General features: G+C 44.9%; 12 non-coding genes across 12 annotated transcripts; all 12 read left to right on the top strand.

The window, feature by feature from the left end:
* Window positions 1-945: 945 nt before the first annotated feature.
* Window positions 946-1,136, top strand: LOC141187337 (U2 spliceosomal RNA). The gene has a single exon (XR_012261533.1). It is a non-coding gene; the product is annotated as a U2 spliceosomal RNA (small nuclear RNA).
* Window positions 1,137-2,256: 1,120 nt separating this feature from the next.
* LOC141187336 (U2 spliceosomal RNA) lies at window positions 2,257-2,447 on the top strand. The gene has a single exon (XR_012261532.1). It is a non-coding gene; the product is annotated as a U2 spliceosomal RNA (small nuclear RNA).
* A 1,126-nt stretch (window positions 2,448-3,573) lies between these two features.
* On the top strand, window positions 3,574-3,764 carry LOC141191178 (U2 spliceosomal RNA). Its single transcript, XR_012265177.1, has one exon. It is a non-coding gene; the product is annotated as a U2 spliceosomal RNA (small nuclear RNA).
* Window positions 3,765-4,883: 1,119 nt separating this feature from the next.
* LOC141187335 (U2 spliceosomal RNA) lies at window positions 4,884-5,074 on the top strand. Its single transcript, XR_012261531.1, has one exon. It is a non-coding gene; the product is annotated as a U2 spliceosomal RNA (small nuclear RNA).
* A 1,120-nt stretch (window positions 5,075-6,194) lies between these two features.
* On the top strand, window positions 6,195-6,385 carry LOC141187334 (U2 spliceosomal RNA). Its single transcript, XR_012261530.1, has one exon. It is a non-coding gene; the product is annotated as a U2 spliceosomal RNA (small nuclear RNA).
* A 1,121-nt stretch (window positions 6,386-7,506) lies between these two features.
* Window positions 7,507-7,697, top strand: LOC141187333 (U2 spliceosomal RNA). The gene has a single exon (XR_012261529.1). It is a non-coding gene; the product is annotated as a U2 spliceosomal RNA (small nuclear RNA).
* A 1,125-nt stretch (window positions 7,698-8,822) lies between these two features.
* On the top strand, window positions 8,823-9,013 carry LOC141187332 (U2 spliceosomal RNA). The gene has a single exon (XR_012261528.1). It is a non-coding gene; the product is annotated as a U2 spliceosomal RNA (small nuclear RNA).
* A 1,121-nt stretch (window positions 9,014-10,134) lies between these two features.
* On the top strand, window positions 10,135-10,325 carry LOC141187331 (U2 spliceosomal RNA). Its single transcript, XR_012261527.1, has one exon. It is a non-coding gene; the product is annotated as a U2 spliceosomal RNA (small nuclear RNA).
* A 1,123-nt stretch (window positions 10,326-11,448) lies between these two features.
* On the top strand, window positions 11,449-11,639 carry LOC141184493 (U2 spliceosomal RNA). The gene has a single exon (XR_012259243.1). It is a non-coding gene; the product is annotated as a U2 spliceosomal RNA (small nuclear RNA).
* Window positions 11,640-12,764: 1,125 nt separating this feature from the next.
* LOC141187330 (U2 spliceosomal RNA) lies at window positions 12,765-12,955 on the top strand. The gene has a single exon (XR_012261526.1). It is a non-coding gene; the product is annotated as a U2 spliceosomal RNA (small nuclear RNA).
* A 1,122-nt stretch (window positions 12,956-14,077) lies between these two features.
* LOC141187328 (U2 spliceosomal RNA) lies at window positions 14,078-14,268 on the top strand. The gene has a single exon (XR_012261525.1). It is a non-coding gene; the product is annotated as a U2 spliceosomal RNA (small nuclear RNA).
* A 6,182-nt stretch (window positions 14,269-20,450) lies between these two features.
* On the top strand, window positions 20,451-20,640 carry LOC141185890 (U2 spliceosomal RNA). The gene has a single exon (XR_012260486.1). It is a non-coding gene; the product is annotated as a U2 spliceosomal RNA (small nuclear RNA).
* The last annotated feature ends 584 nt before the right edge of the window (window positions 20,641-21,224 follow it).

Genomic DNA, 21,224 nt, shown 5'->3' with positions numbered 1-21,224 from the left:
GTGCATTGCATTGCCATGTAATGTAATGTAATGCAATGCTATCTATCTAGCTCTCCCTCTATACTTCCTTTTGGATAAACAGACATATTAGGCAAGCATTTTGGAGCTTTCACCTAAATAAGTACAGGTGGTGAGATAAGCTGCACAATATAATTGACCTTTCAGTATATTGTTGCACACACACCATCTATTTAGCAAATGCCCTTGTTATCAACAGCAGCCTTTTAAACTCACCTGAGCTAACAGGTATGTGAGCTGGTTACTCTGCTGCGCTTAAAATTTCTTTTTTGGTTTGCTACAATGCCTTTTCTGAAACGTTGTCTCCCTCTGCTGGAACACTGACTTCTTTCATTTAATGCCTACAGACTATAAAAGAGAAACCAACCCAAAAAGTTTGGTTGATTAGTCTGTGGCATTCTTTTAAACTGTTGCTTATGGCGGTCTCTGTGAGCTTCTCAGTGACATTCAGCCATCCAGGTATCCCGCCTGCAGTAGACGGAATGTGGCAATGGAACGCTGGCTGCGCGTGTCATAATAGGCTCTGAGCCTTTATATACCTGCGCACAGCAGCAGCCACCTTCAGTCTGCTGCTGGACAGCCAGCAGCAGCAGCAGCAGGAGAGGTAATTAATCAGCAACCCTCCTGCTAAGGGTAGACAGCTGCTCGTTCCACCCCCCCCCCCCCCGCCTTAATTGGTTCTCCTCCCTTCCAACGGTGTTGAGGCGGGTGGGAACAGCCGGGGGTTGAGGGTACTGTGCTAAAAGAGGTGGAGTTATGCAGATCTAAAACGCGTGGATTGCAGCAGCAGCAAGCCGAAAAGTGCAGGCATGTGAGGGATCTAGAGGTTGACAGCATGTCTTCTTAACAGGAGTCCAGGTGGCCATCTCCACAAATGGACTTTTCAGAATCCTTGGGTGGCACCGTAGTCGGAAACCAATTCTGGTTATCGCTTCTCGGCCTTTTGGCTAAGATCAAGTGTAGTATCTGTTCTTATCAGTTTAATATCTGATACGTCCCCTATCTGGGGACCATATATTAAATGGATTTTTAGAACAGGGAGATGGAAAAAGAGCTTGCTCTGTCCACTCCACGCATTGACCTGGTATTGCAGTATCTCCAGGACCGGTGCACCCCTTCTTTAATGCAGTTTCTAAAATCAGAAAGAATTGAATTCAATGCTTTTTGTTCATTTTGCTTGTTTGTCGGATTTTGGGATGGACTCTTTGGCTTTGCTTTTCTTCTCCTCATTGGATTTTTCATGTTAAAAGTTGCAGAAGCCAGATGACAAGCTCATTTTGGTTCAACTTCAGCAACTGTGCATTGCATTGCCATGTAATGTAATGTAATGCAATGCTATCTATCTAGCTCTCCCTCTATACTTCCTTTTGGATAAACAGACATATTAGGCAAGCATTTTGGAGCTTTCACCTAAATAACTACAGGTGGTGAGATAAGCTGCACAATATAATTGACCTTTCAGTATATTGTTGCACACACACCATCTATTTAGCAAATGCCCTTGTTATCAACAGCAGCCTTTTAAACTCACCTGAGCTAACAGGTATGTGAGCTGGTTACTCTGCTGCGCTTAAAATTTCTTTTTTGGTTTGCTACAATGCCTTTTCTGAAACGTTGTCTCCCTCTGCTGGAACACTGACTTCTTTCATTTAATGCCTGCAGACTATAAAAGAGAAACCAACCCAAAAAGTTTGGTTGATTAGTCTGTGGCATTCTTTTAAACTGTTGCTTATGGCGGTCTCTGTGAGCTTCTCAGTGACATTCAGCCATCCAGGTATCCCGCCTGCAGTAGACGGAATGTGGCAATGGAACGCTGGCTGCGCGTGTCATAATAGGCTCTGAGCCTTTATATACCTGCGCACAGCAGCAGCCACCTTCAGTCTGCTGCTGGACAGCCAGCAGCAGCAGCAGCAGGAGAGGTAATTAATCAGCAACCCTCCTGCTAAGGGTAGACAGCTGCTCGTTCCACCCCCCCCCCGCCTTAATTGGTTCTCCTCCCTTCCAACGGTGTTGAGGCGGGTGGGAACAGCCGGGGGTTGAGGGTACTGTGCTAAAAGAGGTGGAGTTATGCAGATCTAAAACGCGTGGATTGCAGCAGCAGCAAGCCGAAAAGTGCAGGCATGTGAGGGATCTAGAGGTTGACAGCATGTCTTCTTAACGGGAGTCCAGGTGGCCATCTCCACAAATGGACTTTTCAGAATCCTTGGGTGGCACCGTAGTCGGAAACCAATTCTGGTTATCGCTTCTCGGCCTTTTGGCTAAGATCAAGTGTAGTATCTGTTCTTATCAGTTTAATATCTGATACGTCCCCTATCTGGGGACCATATATTAAATGGATTTTTAGAACAGGGAGATGGAAAAAGAGCTTGCTCTGTCCACTCCACGCATTGACCTGGTATTGCAGTATCTCCAGGACCGGTGCACCCCTTCTTTAATGCAGTTTCTAAAATCAGAAAGAATTGAATTCAATGCTTTTTGTTCATTTTGCTTGTTTGTCGGATTTTGGGATGGACTCTTTGGCTTTGCTTTTCTTCTCCTCATTGGATTTTTCATGTTAAAAGTTGCAGAAGCCAGATGACAAGCTCATTTTGGTTCAACTTCAGCAACTGTGCATTGCATTGCCATGTAATGTAATGTAATGCAATGCTATCTATCTAGCTCTCCCTCTATACTTCCTTTTGGATAAACAGACATATTAGGCAAGCATTTTGGAGCTTTCACCTAAATAACTACAGGTGGTGAGATAAGCTGCACAATATAATTGACCTTTCAGTATATTGTTGCACACACACCATCTATTTAGCAAATGCCCTTGTTATCAACAGCAGCCTTTTAAACTCACCTGAGCTAACAGGTATGTGAGCTGGTTGCTCTGCTGCGCTTAAAATTTCTTTTTTGGTTTGCTACAATGCCTTTTCTGAAACGTTGTCTCCCTCTGCTGGAACACTGACTTCTTTCATTTAATGCCTGCAGACTATAAAAGAGAAACCAACCCAGAAAGTTTGGTTGATTAGTCTGTGGCATTCTTTTAAACTGTTGCTTATGGCGGTCTCTGTGAGCTTCTCAGTGACATTCAGCCATCCAGGTATCCCGCCTGCAGTAGACGGAATGTGGCAATGGAACACTGGCTGCGCGTGTCATAATAGGCTCTGAGCCTTTATATACCTGCGCACAGCAGCAGCCACCTTCAGTCTGCTGCTGGACAGCCAGCAGCAGCAGCAGCAGGAGAGGTAATTAATCAGCAACCCTCCTGCTAAGGGTAGACAGCTGCTCGTTCCACCCCCCCCCCCCCCCCGCCTTAATTGGTTCTCCTCCCTTCCAACGGTGTTGAGGCGGGTGGGAACAGCCGGGGGTTGAGGGTACTGTGCTAAAAGAGGTGGAGTTATGCAGATCTAAAACGCGTGGATTGCAGCAGCAGCAAGCCGAAAAGTGCAGGCATGTGAGGGATCTAGAGGTTGACAGCATGTCTTCTTAACGGGAGTCCAGGTGGCCATCTCCACAAATGGACTTTTCAGAATCCTTGGGTGGCACCGTAGTCGGAAACCAATTCTGGTTATCGCTTCTCGGCCTTTTGGCTAAGATCAAGTGTAGTATCTGTTCTTATCAGTGTAATATCTGATACGTCCCCTATTTGGGGACCATATATTAAATGGATTTTTAGAACAGGGAGATGGAAAAAGAGCTTGCTCTGTCCACTCCACGCATTGACCTGGTATTGCAGTATCTCCAGGACCGGTGCACCCCTTCTTTAATGCAGTTTCTAAAATCAGAAAGAATTGAATTCAATGCTTTTTGTTCATTTTGCTTGTTTGTCGGATTTTGGGATGGACTCTTTGGCTTTGCTTTTCTTCTCCTCATTGGATTTTTCATGTTAAAAGTTGCAGAAGCCAGATGACAAGCTCATTTTGGTTCAACTTCAGCAACTGTGCATTGCATTGCCATGTAATGTAATGTAATGCAATGCTATCTATCTAGCTCTCCCTCTATACTTCCTTTTGGATAAACAGACATATTAGGCAAGCATTTTGGAGCTTTCACCTAAATAACTACAGGTGGTGAGATAAGCTGCACAATATAATTGACCTTTCAGTATATTGTTGCACACACACCATCTATTTAGCAAATGCCCTTGTTATCAACAGCAGCCTTTTAAACTCACCTGAGCTAACAGGTATGTGAGCTGGTTACTCTGCTGCGCTTAAAATTTCTTTTTTGGTTTGCTACAATGCCTTTTCTGAAACGTTGTCTCCCTCTGCTGGAACACTGACTTCTTTCATTTAATGCCTGCAGACTATAAAAGAGAAACCAACCCAAAAAGTTTGGTTGATTAGTCTGTGGCATTCTTTTAAACTGTTGCTTATGGCGGTCTCTGTGAGCTTCTCAGTGACATTCAGCCATCCAGGTATCCCGCCTGCAGTAGACGGAATGTGGCAATGGAACGCTGGCTGCGCGTGTCATAATAGGCTCTGAGCCTTTATATACCTGCGCACAGCAGCAGCCACCTTCAGTCTGCTGCTGGACAGCCAGCAGCAGCAGCAGGAGAGGTAATTAATCAGCAACCCTCCTGCTAAGGGTAGACAGCTGCTCGTTCCACCCCCCCCCCCCGCCTTAATTGGTTCTCCTCCCTTCCAACGGTGTTGAGGCGGGTGGGAACAGCCGGGGGTTGAGGGTACTGTGCTAAAAGAGGTGGAGTTATGCAGATCTAAAACGCGTGGATTGCAGCAGCAGCAAGCCGAAAAGTGCAGGCATGTGAGGGATCTAGAGGTTGACAGCATGTCTTCTTAACGGGAGTCCAGGTGGCCATCTCCACAAATGGACTTTTCAGAATCCTTGGGTGGCACCGTAGTCGGAAACCAATTCTGGTTATCGCTTCTCGGCCTTTTGGCTAAGATCAAGTGTAGTATCTGTTCTTATCAGTTTAATATCTGATACGTCCCCTATCTGGGGACCATATATTAAATGGATTTTTAGAACAGGGAGATGGAAAAAGAGCTTGCTCTGTCCACTCCACGCATTGACCTGGTATTGCAGTATCTCCAGGACCGGTGCACCCCTTCTTTAATGCAGTTTCTAAAATCAGAAAGAATTGAATTCAATGCTTTTTGTTCATTTTGCTTGTTTGTCGGATTTTGGGATGGACTCTTTGGCTTTGCTTTTCTTCTCCTCATTGGATTTTTCATGTTAAAAGTTGCAGAAGCCAGATGACAAGCTCATTTTGGTTCAACTTCAGCAACTGTGCATTGCATTGCCATGTAATGTAATGTAATGCAATGCTATCTATCTAGCTCTCCCTCTATACTTCCTTTTGGATAAACAGACATATTAGGCAAGCATTTTGGAGCTTTCACCTAAATAACTACAGGTGGTGAGATAAGCTGCACAATATAATTGACCTTTCAGTATATTGTTGCACACACACCATCTATTTAGCAAATGCCCTTGTTATCAACAGCAGCCTTTTAAACTCACCTGAGCTAACAGGTATGTGAGCTGGTTACTCTGCTGCGCTTAAAATTTCTTTTTTGGTTTGCTACAATGCCTTTTCTGAAACGTTGTCTCCCTCTGCTGGAACACTGACTTCTTTCATTTAATGCCTGCAGACTATAAAAGAGAAACCAACCCAAAAAGTTTGGTTGATTAGTCTGTGGCATTCTTTTAAACTGTTGCTTATGGCGGTCTCTGTGAGCTTCTCAGTGACATTCAGCCATCCAGGTATCCCGCCTGCAGTAGACGGAATGTGGCAATGGAACGCTGGCTGCGCGTGTCATAATAGGCTCTGAGCCTTTATATACCTGCGCACAGCAGCAGCCACCTTCAGTCTGCTGCTGGACAGCCAGCAGCAGCAGCAGCAGGAGAGGTAATTAATCAGCAACCCTCCTGCTAAGGGTAGACAGCTGCTCGTTCCACCCCCCCCCCGCCTTAATTGGTTCTCCTCCCTTCCAACGGTGTTGAGGCGGGTGGGAACAGCCGGGGGTTGAGGGTACTGTGCTAAAAGAGGTGGAGTTATGCAGATCTAAAATGCGTGGATTGCAGCAGCAGCAAGCCGAAAAGTGCAGGCATGTGAGGGATCTAGAGGTTGACAGCATGTCTTCTTAACGGGAGTCCAGGTGGCCATCTCCACAAATGGACTTTTCAGAATCCTTGGGTGGCACCGTAGTCGGAAACCAATTCTGGTTATCGCTTCTCGGCCTTTTGGCTAAGATCAAGTGTAGTATCTGTTCTTATCAGTTTAATATCTGATACGTCCCCTATCTGGGGACCATATATTAAATGGATTTTTAGAACAGGGAGATGGAAAAAGAGCTTGCTCTGTCCACTCCACGCATTGACCTGGTATTGCAGTATCTCCAGGACCGGTGCACCCCTTCTTTAATGCAGTTTCTAAAATCAGAAAGAATTGAATTCAATGCTTTTTGTTCATTTTGCTTGTTTGTCGGATTTTGGGATGGACTCTTTGACTTTGCTTTTCTTCTCCTCATTGGATTTTTCATGTTAAAAGTTGCAGAAGCCAGATGACAAGCTCATTTTGGTTCAACTTCAGCAACTGTGCATTGCATTGCCATGTAATGTAATGTAATGCAATGCTATCTATCTAGCTCTCCCTCTATACTTCCTTTTGGATAAACAGACATATTAGGCAAGCATTTTGGAGCTTTCACCTAAATAACTACAGGTGGTGAGATAAGCTGCACAATATAATTGACCTTTCAGTATATTGTTGCACACACACCATCTATTTAGCAAATGCCCTTGTTATCAACAGCAGCCTTTTAAACTCACCTGAGCTAACAGGTATGTGAGCTGGTTACTCTGCTGCGCTTAAAATTTCTTTTTTGGTTTGCTACAATGCCTTTTCTGAAATGTTGTCTCCCTCTGCTGGAACACTGACTTCTTTCATTTAATGCCTGCAGACTATAAAAGAGAAACCAACCCAAAAAGTTTGGTTGATTAGTCTGTGGCATTCTTTTAAACTGTTGCTTATGGCGGTCTCTGTGAGCTTCTCAGTGACATTCAGCCATCCAGGTATCCCGCCTGCAGTAGACGGAATGTGGCAATGGAACGCTGGCTGCGCGTGTCATAATAGGCTCTGAGCCTTTATATACCTGCGCACAGCAGCAGCCACCTTCAGTCTGCTGCTGGACAGCCAGCAGCAGCAGCAGCAGGAGAGGTAATTAATCAGCAACCCTCCTGCTAAGGGTAGACAGCTGCTCGTCCCACCCCCCCCCCCGCCTGAATTGGTTCTCCTCCCTTCCAACGGTGTTGAGGCGGGTGGGAACAGCCGGGGGTTGAGGGTACTGTGCTAAAAGAGGTGGAGTTATGCAGATCTAAAACGCGTGGATTGCAGCAGCAGCAAGCCGAAAAGTGCAGGCATGTGAGGGATCTAGAGGTTGACAGCATGTCTTCTTAACGGGAGTCCAGGTGGCCATCTCCACAAATGGACTTTTCAGAATCCTTGGGTGGCACCGTAGTCGGAAACCAATTCTGGTTATCGCTTCTCGGCCTTTTGGCTAAGATCAAGTGTAGTATCTGTTCTTATCAGTTTAATATCTGATACGTCCCCTATCTGGGGACCATATATTAAATGGATTTTTAGAACAGGGAGATGGAAAAAGAGCTTGCTCTGTCCACTCCACGCATTGACCTGGTATTGCAGTATCTCCAGGACCGGTGCACCCCTTCTTTAATGCAGTTTCTAAAATCAGAAAGAATTGAATTCAATGCTTTTTGTTCATTTTGCTTGTTTGTCGGATTTTGGGATGGACTCTTTGGCTTTGCTTTTCTTCTCCTCATTGGATTTTTCATGTTAAAAGTTGCAGAAGCCAGATGACAAGCTCATTTTGGTTCAACTTCAGCAACTGTGCATTGCATTGCCATGTAATGTAATGTAATGCAATGCTATCTATCTAGCTCTCCCTCTATACTTCCTTTTGGATAAACAGACATATTAGGCAAGCATTTTGGAGCTTTCACCTAAATAACTACAGGTGGTGAGATAAGCTGCACAATATAATTGACCTTTCAGTATATTGTTGCACACACACCATCTATTTAGCAAATGCCCTTGTTATCAACAGCAGCCTTTTAAACTCACCTGAGCTAACAGGTATGTGAGCTGGTTACTCTGCTGCGCTTAAAATTTCTTTTTTGGTTTGCTACAATGCCTTTTCTGAAACGTTGTCTCCCTCTGCTGGAACACTGACTTCTTTCATTTAATGCCTGCAGACTATAAAAGAGAAACCAACCCAAAAAGTTTGGTTGATTAGTCTGTGGCATTCTTTTAAACTGTTGCTTATGGCGGTCTCTGTGAGCTTCTCAGTGACATTCAGCCATCCAGGTATCCCGCCTGCAGTAGACGGAATGTGGCAATGGAACGCTGGCTGCGCGTGTCATAATAGGCTCTGAGCCTTTATATACCTGCGCACAGCAGCAGCCACCTTCAGTCTGCTGCTGGACAGCCAGCAGCAGCAGCAGCAGGAGAGGTAATTAATCAGCAACCCTCCTGCTAAGGGTAGACAGCTGCTCGTTCCACCCCCCCCCCCCCCCGCCTTAATTGGTTCTCCTCCCTTCCAACGGTGTTGAGGCGGGTGGGAACAGCCGGGGGTTGAGGGTACTGTGCTAAAAGAGGTGGAGTTATGCAGATCTAAAACGCGTGGATTGCAGGAGCAGCAAGCCGAAAAGTGCAGGCATGTGAGGGATCTAGAGGTTGACAGCATGTCTTCTTAACGGGAGTCCAGGTGGCCATCTCCACAAATGGACTTTTCAGAATCCTTGGGTGGCACCGTAGTCGGAAACCAATTCTGGTTATCGCTTCTCGGCCTTTTGGCTAAGATCAAGTGTAGTATCTGTTCTTATCAGTTTAATATCTGATACGTCCCCTATCTGGGGACCATATATTAAATGGATTTTTAGAACAGGGAGATGGAAAAAGAGCTTGCTCTGTCCACTCCACGCATTGACCTGGTATTGCAGTATCTCCAGGACCGGTGCACCCCTTCTTTAATGCAGTTTCTAAAATCAGAAAGAATTGAATTCAATGCTTTTTGTTCATTTTGCTTGTTTGTCGGATTTTGGGATGGACTCTTTGACTTTGCTTTTCTTCTCCTCATTGGATTTTTCATGTTAAAAGTTGCAGAAGCCAGATGACAAGCTCATTTTGGTTCAACTTCAGCAACTGTGCATTGCATTGCCATGTAATGTAATGTAATGCAATGCTATCTATCTAGCTCTCCCTCTATACTTCCTTTTGGATAAACAGACATATTAGGCAAGCATTTTGGAGCTTTCACCTAAATAACTACAGGTGGTGAGATAAGCTGCACAATATAATTGACCTTTCAGTATATTGTTGCACACACACCATCTATTTAGCAAATGCCCTTGTTATCAACAGCAGCCTTTTAAACTCACCTGAGCTAACAGGTATGTGAGCTGGTTACTCTGCTGCGCTTAAAATTTCTTTTTTGGTTTGCTACAATGCCTTTTCTGAAACGTTGTCTCCCTCTGCTGGAACACTGACTTCTTTCATTTAATGCCTGCAGACTATAAAAGAGAAACCAACCCAAAAAGTTTGGTTGATTAGTCTGTGGCATTCTTTTAAACTGTTGCTTATGGCGGTCTCTGTGAGCTTCTCAGTGACATTCAGCCATCCAGGTATCCCGCCTGCAGTAGACGGAATGTGGCAATGGAACGCTGGCTGCGCGTGTCATAATAGGCTCTGAGCCTTTATATACCTGTGCACAGCAGCAGCCACCTTCAGTCTGCTGCTGGACAGCCAGCAGCAGCAGCAGCAGGAGAGGTAATTAATCAGCAACCCTCCTGCTAAGGGTAGACAGCTGCTCGTTCCACCCCCCCCCCCGCCTTAATTGGTTCTCCTCCCTTCCAACGGTGTTGAGGCGGGTGGGAACAGCCGGGGGTTGAGGGTACTGTGCTAAAAGAGGTGGAGTTATGCAGATCTAAAACGCGTGGATTGCAGCAGCAGCAAGCCGAAAAGTGCAGGCATGTGAGGGATCTAGAGGTTGACAGCATGTCTTCTTAACGGGAGTCCAGGTGGCCATCTCCACAAATGGACTTTTCAGAATCCTTGGGTGGCACCGTAGTCGGAAACCAATTCTGGTTATCGCTTCTCGGCCTTTTGGCTAAGATCAAGTGTAGTATCTGTTCTTATCAGTTTAATATCTGATACGTCCCCTATCTGGGGACCATATATTAAATGGATTTTTAGAACAGGGAGATGGAAAAAGAGCTTGCTCTGTCCACTCCACGCATTGACCTGGTATTGCAGTATCTCCAGGACCGGTGCACCCCTTCTTTAATGCAGTTTCTAAAATCAGAAAGAATTGAATTCAATGCTTTTTGTTCATTTTGCTTGTTTGTCGGATTTTGGGATGGACTCTTTGGCTTTGCTTTTCTTCTCCTCATTGGATTTTTCATGTTAAAAGTTGCAGAAGCCAGATGACAAGCTCATTTTGGTTCAACTTCAGCAACTGTGCATTGCATTGCCATGTAATGTAATGTAATGCAATGCTATCTATCTAGCTCTCCCTCTATACTTCCTTTTGGATAAACAGACATATTAGGCAAGCATTTTGGAGCTTTCACCTAAATAACTACAGGTGGTGAGATAAGCTGCACAATATAATTGACCTTTCAGTATATTGTTGCACACACACCATCTATTTAGCAAATGCCCTTGTTATCAACAGCAGCCTTTTAAACTCACCTGAGCTAACAGGTATGTGAGCTGGTTACTCTGCTGCGCTTAAAATTTCTTTTTTGGTTTGCTACAATGCCTTTTCTGAAACGTTGTCTCCCTCTGCTGGAACACTGACTTCTTTCATTTAATGCCTGCAGACTATAAAAGAGAAACCAACCCAAAAAGTTTGGTTGATTAGTCTGTGGCATTCTTTTAAACTGTTGCTTATGGCGGTCTCTGTGAGCTTCTCAGTGACATTCAGCCATCCAGGTATCCCGCCTGCAGTAGACGGAATGTGGCAATGGAACGCTGGCTGCGCGTGTCATAATAGGCTCTGAGCCTTTATATACCTGCGCACAGCAGCAGCCACCTTCAGTCTGCTGCTGGACAGCCAGCAGCAGCAGCAGCAGGAGAGGTAATTAATCAGCAACCCTCCTGCTAAGGGTAGACAGCTGCTCGTTCCACCCCCCCCCCCCCGCCTTAATTGGTTCTCCTCCCTTCCAACGGTGTTGAGGCGGGTGGGAACAGCCGGGGGTTGAGGGTACTGTGCTAAAAGAGGTGGAGTTATGCAGATCTAAAACGCGTGGATTGCAGCAGCAGCAAGCCGAAAAGTGCAGGCATGTGAGGGATCTAGAGGTTGACAGCATGTCTTCTTAACGGGAGTCCAGGTGGCCATCTCCACAAATGGACTTTTCAGAATCCTTGGGTGGCACCGTAGTCGGAAACCAATTCTGGTTATCGCTTCTCGGCCTTTTGGCTAAGATCAAGTGTAGTATCTGTTCTTATCAGTTTAATATCTGATACGTCCCCTATCTGGGGACCATATATTAAATGGATTTTTAGAACAGGGAGATGGAAAAAGAGCTTGCTCTGTCCACTTCACGCATTGACCTGGTATTGCAGTATCTCCAGGACCGGTGCACCCCTTCTTTAATGCAGTTTCTAAAATCAGAAAGAATTGAATTCAATGCTTTTTGTTCATTTTGCTTGTTTGTCGGATTTTGGGATGGACTCTTTGGCTTTGCTTTTCTTCTCCTCATTGGATTTTTCATGTTAAAAGTTGCAGAAGCCAGATGACAAGCTCATTTTGGTTCAACTTCAGCAACTGTGCATTGCATTGCCATGTAATGTAATGTAATGCAATGCTATCTATCTAGCTCTCCCTCTATACTTCCTTTTGGATAAACAGACATATTAGGCAAGCATTTTGGAGCTTTCACCTAAATAACTACAGGTGGTGAGATAAGCTGCACAATATAATTGACCTTTCAGTATATTGTTGCACACACACCATCTATTTAGCAAATGCCCTTGTTATCAACAGCAGCCTTTTAAACTCACCTGAGCTAACAGGTATGTGAGCTGGTTACTCTGCTGCGCTTAAAATTTCTTTTTTGGTTTGCTACAATGCCTTTTCTGAAACGTTGTCTCCCTCTGCTGGAACACTGACTTCTTTCATTTAATGCCTGCAGACTATAAAAGAGAAACCAACCCAAAAAGTTTGGTTGATTAGTCTGTGGCATTCTTTTAAACTGTTGCTTATGGCGGTCTCTGTGAGCTTCTCAGTGACATTCAGCCATCCAGGTATCCCGCCTGCAGTAGACGGAATGTGGCAATGGAACGCTGGCTGCGCGTGTCATAATAGGCTCTGAGCCTTTATATACCTGCGCACAGCAGCAGCCACCTTCAGTCTGCTGCTGGACAGCCAGCAGCAGCAGCAGCAGGAGAGGTAATTAATCAGCAACCCTCCTGCTAAGGGTAGACAGCTGCTCGTTCCACCCCCCCCCCCCCCCGCCTTAATTGGTTCTCCTCCCTTCCAACGGTGTTGAGGCGGGTGGGAACAGCCGGGGGTTGAGGGTACTGTGCTAAAAGAGGTGGAGTTATGCAGATCTAAAACGCGTGGATTGCAGCAGCAGCAAGCCGAAAAGTGCAGGCATGTGAGGGATCTAGAGGTTGACAGCATGTCTTCTTAACGGGAGTCCAGGTGGCCATCTCCACAAATGGACTTTTCAGAATCCTTGGGTGGCACCGTAGTCGGAAACCAATTCTGGTTATCGCTTCTCGGCCTTTTGGCTAAGATCAAGTGTAGTATCTGTTCTTATCAGTTTAATATCTGATACGTCCCCTATCTGGGGACCATATATTAAATGGATTTTTAGAACAGGGAGATGGAAAAAGAGCTTGCTCTGTCCACTCCACGCATTGACCTGGTATTGCAGTATCTCCAGGACCGGTGCACCCCTTCTTTAATGCAGTTTCTAAAATCAGAAAGAATTGAATTCAATGCTTTTTGTTCATTTTGCTTGTTTGTCGGATTTTGGGATGGACTCTTTGGCTTTGCTTTTCTTCTCCTCATTGGATTTTTCATGTTAAAAGTTGCAGAAGCCAGATGACAAGCTCATTTTGGTTCAACTTCAGCAACTGTGCATTGCATTGCCATGTAATGTAATGTAATGCAATGCTATCTGTCTAGCTCTCCCTCTATACTTCCTTTTGGATAAACAGACATATTAGGCAAGCATTTTGGAGCTTTCACCTAAATAACTACAGGTGGTGAGATAAGCTGCACAATATAATTGACCTTTCAGTATATTGTTGCACACACACCATCTATTTAGCAAATGCCCTTGTTATCAACAGCAGCCTTTTAAACTCACCTGAGCTAACAGGTATGTGAGCTGGTTACTCTGCTGCGCTTAAAATTTCTTTTTTGGTTTGCTACAATGCCTTTTCTGAAACGTTGTCTCCCTCTGCTGGAACACTGACTTCTTTCATTTAATGCCTGCAGACTATAAAAGAGAAACCAACCCAAAAAGTTTGGTTGATTAGTCTGTGGCATTCTTTTAAACTGTTGCTTATGGCGGTCTCTGTGAGCTTCTCAGTGACATTCAGCCATCCAGGTATCCCGCCTGCAGTAGACGGAATGTGGCAATGGAACGCTGGCTGCGCGTGTCATAATAGGCTCTGAGCCTTTATATACCTGCGCACAGCAGCAGCCACCTTCAGTCTGCTGCTGGACAGCCAGCAGCAGCAGCAGCAGGAGAGGTAATTAATCAGCAACCCTCCTGCTAAGGGTAGACAGCTGCTCGTTCCACCCCCCCCCCCCGCCTTAATTGGTTCTCCTCCCTTCCAACGGTGTTGAGGCGGGTGGGAACAGCCGGGGGTTGAGGGTACTGTGCTAAAAGAGGTGGAGTTATGCAGATCTAAAACGCGTGGATTGCAGCAGCAGCAAGCCGAAAAGTGCAGGCATGTGAGGGATCTAGAGGTTGACAGCATGTCTTCTTAACGGGAGTCCAGGTGGCCATCTCCACAAATGGACTTTTCAGAATCCTTGGGTGGCACCGTAGTCGGAAACCAATTCTGGTTATCGCTTCTCGGCCTTTTGGCTAAGATCAAGTGTAGTATCTGTTCTTATCAGTTTAATATCTGATACGTCCCCTATCTGGGGACCATATATTAAATGGATTTTTAGAACAGGGAGATGGAAAAAGAGCTTGCTCTGTCCACTCCACGCATTGACCTGGTATTGCAGTATCTCCAGGACCGGTGCACCCCTTCTTTAATGCAGTTTCTAAAATCAGAAAGAATTGAATTCAATGCTTTTTGTTCATTTTGCTTGTTTGTCGGATTTTGGGATGGACTCTTTGGCTTTGCTTTTCTTCTCCTCATTGGATTTTTCATGTTAAAAGTTGCAGAAGCCAGATGACAAGCTCATTTTGGTTCAACTTCAGCAACTGTGCATTGCATTGCCATGTAATGTAATGTAATGCAATGCTATCTATCTAGCTCTCCCTCTATACTTCCTTTTGGATAAACAGACATATTAGGCAAGCATTTTGGAGCTTTCACCTAAATAACTACAGGTGGTGAGATAAGCTGCACAATATAATTGACCTTTCAGTATATTGTTGCACACACACCATCTATTTAGCAAATGCCCTTGTTATCAACAGCAGCCTTTTAAACTCACCTGAGCTAACAGGTATGTGAGCTGGTTACTCTGCTGCGCTTAAAATTTCTTTTTTGGTTTGCTACAATGCCTTTTCTGAAACGTTGTCTCCCTCTGCTGGAACACTGACTTCTTTCATTTAATGCCTGCAGACTATAAAAGAGAAACCAACCCAAAAAGTTTGGTTGATTAGTCTGTGGCATTCTTTTAAACTGTTGCTTATGGCGGTCTCTGTGAGCTTCTCAGTGACATTCAGCCATCCAGGTATCCCGCCTGCAGTAGACGGAATGTGGCAATGGAACGCTGGCTGCGCGTGTCATAATAGGCTCTGAGCCTTTATATACCTGCGCACAGCAGCAGCCACCTTCAGTCTGCTGCTGGACAGCCAGCAGCAGCAGCAGCAGGAGAGGTAATTAATCAGCAACCCTCCTGCTAAGGGTAGACAGCTGCTCGTTCCACCCCCCCCCCCCGCCTTAATTGGTTCTCCTCCCTTCCAACGGTGTTGAGGCGGGTGGGAACAGCCGGGGGTTGAGGGTACTGTGCTAAAAGAGGTGGAGTTATGGAGATCTAAAACGCGTGGATTGCAGCAGCAGCAAGCCGAAAAGTGCAGGCATGTGAGGGATCTAGAGGTTGACAGCATGTCTTCTTAACGGGAGTCCAGGTGGCCATCTCCACAAATGGACTTTTCAGAATCCTTGGGTGGCACCGTAGTCGGAAACCAATTCTGGTTATCGCTTCTCGGCCTTTTGGCACGATCTATCAGGTTTACCTGTGTGGTCTTGCCTGTGAGGTGCTCTTGGTACCCTTTCTCTCGGCCTGGGGGGATCGTTCCTTTTCGGAGGGACTTAACCCCCCTGCTGCTATTGGGAGGAAGGATTAGTCCGGGAGCAACGGGAAGGGATCCCATGAAGGCTTGCGCCTTTCAGAGAGAAGAGTCGGTACGTTCCTGAGTGAAGGATGCCAGCAACGCTCACATATTCATCGGGTGATGCCCGGATGCGGAACACCGTGAGGATTGAAGTTGGAGCAGGATCGAGGACGGAGAAGAATTTGGATTACATCTGCCATAGGATTCTGCTTGGAGTTCTGGAGTTTCGGCGGGAAGACATATTCTGCTTCCAGGACAATGAGTACAAGGGGACTTACACCATCACCTTCAAGAGCCAGGGATGCTGTCACCAACTCGTACAAAAGGTAAATGAGAAAAACTACTTGGATGAATTGGATGGACTAACCTTTTGTCTCTTGTATGCCTATGACGAGATCCCTATCGTGGTACATTTCCCGAACCCCTTTGTGGAAGCTGCAGACATCTCGACCTACCTTATCCGTTATTGTGACGATCTGAGATACCTGGGCACTGTGAAGAACGCGGTAGGCTTCTGGTGCGGCAAGAGGAGGTACATGGCCCGTCTAAAGAGGGACCCAAGCGGAGTGGGAGGAATGCTACACCCTCCCTCAACATTTGTGATCGGTAAGAGCAGAGGCTACTTATTTTACCCTGGAATGCCGGTATGTTGCAGGAACTGTGGACAAATGGGTCATACCCAAACGTCCTGCACGGGCAGGAAAGTAGACCGCTGCAATAATTGCAGCTGTTACGGACATTTAATGAAGGACTGTCCCGCTGGGAGGAAATGCAATCTTTGTGGTGAGGCGGGGCACATGTTCCGAGGATGCCCCAACAGGACCAGGACCAGGACCTACGTAGAAGCTGCATCTTCTGCAGCTGAGCCGATGCGCCCGCCGGTCTTCACTGGCGGGCCGGCGTCGGAGGGCGGTTCGAAGGGCGAGAAGGCTGGGATGGAGCAGGGAGCCGGAGGCCCCTCTGGGGCGGCCCCTGCATCGAAGTCCCTTAACGATGGGCGGACCTCGCATGGACCGGAGCGGAGGGGTCCTCCTTCTGGGAGGGTATCCTCCGTGTCGATGGTTCCCGATACCGATCCTGTTGGGCTGGAGGGTGGTGCCCCTGTGCGGTTGGCTACAGGGGACCACGCAGCGATGGCCTCAGGATCTTCCAGGGCGATTAGCCAGCCAGATGAGGGGGCTTTGCTTCTAGGTGGCGAACATCAGGGAATCGGTGTTGGTGATCTTATCCTGATGGACCAGTCTCTCCCACTGGAGGAGGTGGAGGAAGAGGAGGACTGCACCAGTGACCTAGTGGAGTCTGCCCCGAAAAAGAGACGGAATGTCGAAGCCCCAGCGTCTCCTGGAATGTGGCTGGGAACCGTGACCTACGAGGGGGCAACCGCCGGCTCACAGAATATCGAGTCGTTTGGGTCCTCTAGCCCGGATGTCCTGGAGCAATTTGACATACAGGGCTTTGAGTCAGGTGTCCTCATGGAAGATCCACCACCCTGACCTATGAATGCCCACATTAAGACTTGTCTCACTGAATGTGAGGTCATTAAAGAGCCCAGTTCGTAGGGCTGCTCTATTCAAGTATTTAGAAACCGCTGACTTTGACATTTGTTTATTACAGGAATGCGGGATACAACATGCACTAAATTATAATGACATCAAGACAGATTGGAGACTGGGGCCCTCCATCTGGTCTGGCTCCAATGACAACAAGTCAGCGGTGGTGGGCTTCCTCTGTCGTGGGAGAAATATTACTGTAAATGCTGTCACAGAAATAGTACCAGGCAGAGTGGTTTTAGTGCATTTTAAATTTAATGGTTTTACCCTACGTGTAATGAATATTTATGCTCCCCCTGATAAGCAAGAGAGAATTAATTTATTTGGGATATTGCCATTGTACTGTACTGGGTCATCTCCCCTGATCGTAGGGGGTGATTTTAATTGTCTTTGTGCTAGTGAACAACGAGCGGGGGGTGACCCTTTACGCAAATTGGATAAGTCATGTCATCTATTGAAAGATTTTATAACTGATTTTAAATTATGCAATGCGTGGAGGTCACTCCTGCCGACGGACCCTGGTTATACGTGGTCCGGAAGAGGGGTGTCCTCCAGGATCGATTTTATTTTCCTATCAGATGATTTTAACCCTGTAAAATGTGTTTTAACATCAAATATATTTTCTGACCATAAGGGCTTGGAGGTGCACCTAGAATACCGGGATGAACAGAGGGTCAACAGGGGCCTCTGGCGTCTAAGTACTTACCTGCTGGAGGACCCTCTGATTCGACAAGACTTTGGTAAAGCCTATCAAGCCTGGCAGCGACAAAAACCTTCTGATGCCCCTATGGTAACCTGGTGGGAAAATTTGAAAAAAAAAGTCAGAATGTTTTTTATAAAAGCAGGGAGACGTAAAGCTAGAGAGAAAAAAAGATGTTTTAGTGATCTTAACACCAAACTACAAACATTTTTTAAATTCAAAGAGCTAGGGGTGGAGGTGGGAGATGATATTGCTAGCCTAAAAACTGAAATCCAGAACTGCATAGACACAAAGGGGAAAGAGATTATTTTTAACTCTAGAGTGCAGCACTTGGAGGAGGGGGAGAAGTGCTCTCGCTTCTTCTTCAAAAAAGTCATGGATAAAAGAGAAGTGATCACAAATCTAGAGGGTGAAACATCTATGCAGGGAATGTTGAATGCTACTTTTAACTTTTATAAGCATCTTTTTAGTAAAAAGTGTATAGATGAGTCCTTTTTATCTGATGCTCTTAATGATCTCGATTTTAAGTTAAATTTTACAGACCAGGAGTTTTTAGAACGCGATATTGTTTTAGAGGAATTATTTTATGTTTTTAAAAGTTTCTCTAAGGGCAAAGCACCTGGGTGTGATGGACTACCTGTAGAGTTTTATCTTACTTTTTGGGACATTTTAAAAGAGGACCTTTTTATGCTTTTTAAAGAAGTTTTTATTTCTGAACAGTTGCCATTTTCGTGGAGGAGAGGAGTGGTGTCTTTGATATATAAAAAAGGTGACCGCAGTACTCTAGCGAATTGGAGACCCATAACTCTCCTAAATGTTGATTACAAGGTACTTGCTAAGGTGGTTGCAAACCGGCTCAGGAATGTCATTGCCAAACTAATCCAGCCTGAGCAGGTTTGTAGTGTACCAGGCAGAAGTATTTCAGAGGTTTTAAACGTATTAAGGGATGTAATTTGGTATTCCAGAGACCGGGGTCAAAATGTAGCTCTTTTAGCCCTAGATTTTGAAAAAGCTTTCGATAGAGTCTCTCATACATTTCTTTTTACAGTTTTAAAAAGAATGGGTATCCCTAATATGCTTTTAAATTGTATTAAGATTTTATATAAAAATTGTTTTAGTCAAATTTCTCTTAATGGCTTTTTAACAGATGGAGTTCCCCTTGAGTCCGGAGTGAAGCAGGGATGCCCCTTGTCGCCCATCCTGTTCATCTGCGCCATGGAGCCCCTGCTGAGCGCAATAAGGAAAGACAAAGTGATTAGAGGGGTTCCTGTTCCTGGCGGAGGTGGCAGTGATGTGAGAGTCTTTGGCTACATGGATGACGTGACGGTTGTGTGCGTGGACCCTGCTTCCCTCCGGAGGGCGGTGTTGCGCATTGATTTTTTTTCCCAGGCATCCGGTTTTAAACTTAATTTAAATAAATCTGAATGTCTGACTTTGGGATCCTGGGACACCGCCCAACTCCCGCAGCTCACTATAAAACGAGACAATGTAAAAATTCTTGGAGTTGTTTTTAACGAGGAGAATGTGGGAACTCAAAGCTGGGAGAATGTCATAGAAAAAATGTCAAAGAAAATATCATTTTGGGGTTTGAGGTCCCTAACAATGGAGGGGAAAATTTTAATTATAAAATCAGTGTTGTTACCCCTTATACTGTATATAGCTATGGTGTACCCCCCCTCTGATGTTTTAATTAAAAAAATGACTAGGATGATCTTTATGTTTTTATGGAACTCCAAAATGGAAAAATTAAGGAGAGAAATAATGAGGAAGAATAAAATGAACGGCGGAAGGGATGTCCCCGACTTACATATTTATTTGTATTTAAATTATTTCTGCTTTTGATTCAAACATTTTAATGGTAATAGTGCGCTAAGTTATTTTTTAAAATGTACTTGTGGGATGATTTTTAAAAGATGGTTTAAGTTGTCGTTGAATTCCCCTGTTTTACTATGCCCCCCCAAACACCAAGCAATCTTAGAAAAGACTGTTCGATTTTATAGCCTTGGTGATTTTAATATGGACATTTTTAAAGACCGCAAGAAGCTTTTATCTTTTCTGAGGAGGAATGAAGATGTGACCCCCATAGTAAATTTCTCAGAAGAGAGATCGAAGCAAGTTTGGAAGAATGTCTTCGGGAAATTCTTAGCAAATGGACATAAGGATATCGCATGGATGGTGGTCCACCAGTGCCTCCCCACCAGAGAGTTTCAACACAGGAGAGGCCTGGTGGCCAGAGCAAAATGCCCCAGAGACTCATGTGTTTATGACGAAACCACCTTGCACCTTATGTGGAATTGCCCATTTGCACAGGAACTTTGGCACAAAGTTGGGATTCTTTTAAAATGGACTTGCGGTTTAAGAGATTTTAACCATGAATATGTTTTATATGGCCTTTTTAAATGTCCGACCCCTCAACAGTATTGTATATGTTGGTGTATGATTAACTGTTTTAAAGACGCCCTTTGGAAGGCACGCAATATTTTACTTTTTAAACGTGATGCTATTTCTGTGAAGGATTGTCTTAAAATTGCTTTTAGTCAGATGTATATTTATTACTTGAGGGATGTCAAATGTATTGGGAGGAGGGATGCTAATCGTATATGGGGTTTTTATGGGTGGAATTCTGTGTTTTATTAATGTATTGTTTGTGTTGCTGTTTTTGATTGTAAACCATCTTTTACGCACATAATAAAATATGTTGAAACCTGATCTGTTCTTATCAGTTTAATATCTGATACGTCCCCTATCTGGGGACCATATATTAAATGGATTTTTAGAACAGGGAGATGGAAAAAGAGCTTGCTCTGTCCACTCCACGCATTGACCTGGTATTGCAGTATCTCCAGGACCGGTGCACCCCTTCTTTAATGCAGTTTCTAAAATCAGAAAGAATTGAATTCAATGCTTTTTGTTCATTTTGCTTGTTTGTCGGATTTTGGGATGGACTCTTTGGCTTTGCTTTTCTTCTCCTCATTGGATTTTTCATGTTAAAAGTTGCAGAAGCCAGATGACAAGCTCATTTTGGTTCAACTTCAGCAACTGTGCATTGCATTGCCATGTAATGTAATGTAATGCAATGCTATCTATCTAGCTCTCCCTCTATACTTCCTTTTGGATAAACAGACATATTAGGCAAGCATTTTGGAGCTTTCACCTAAATAACTACAGGTGGTGAGATAAGCTGCACAATATAATTGACCTTTCAGTATATTGTTGCACACACACCATCTATTTAGCAAATGCCCTTGTTATCAACAGCAGCCTTTTAAACTCACCTGAGCTAACAGGTATGTGAGCTGGTTACTCTGCTGCGCTTAAAATTTCTTTTTTGGTTTGCTACAATGCCTTTTCTGAAACGTTGTCTCCCTCTGCTGGAACACTGACTTCTTTGATTTAATGCCTGCAGACTATAAAAGAGAAACCAACCCAAAAAGTTTGGTTGATTA

Source organism: Phyllobates terribilis, unplaced genomic scaffold (genome assembly GCF_046119375.1).
Source record: "Phyllobates terribilis strain yellow unplaced genomic scaffold, ASM4611937v1 Scaffold_40__1_contigs__length_11209783, whole genome shotgun sequence".
Lineage (NCBI taxonomy): Eukaryota > Metazoa > Chordata > Amphibia > Anura > Dendrobatidae > Phyllobates > Phyllobates terribilis.
Note: the sequence above shows the minus strand (reverse complement) of the source record. Positions and strands in the feature narration are given on the sequence as shown.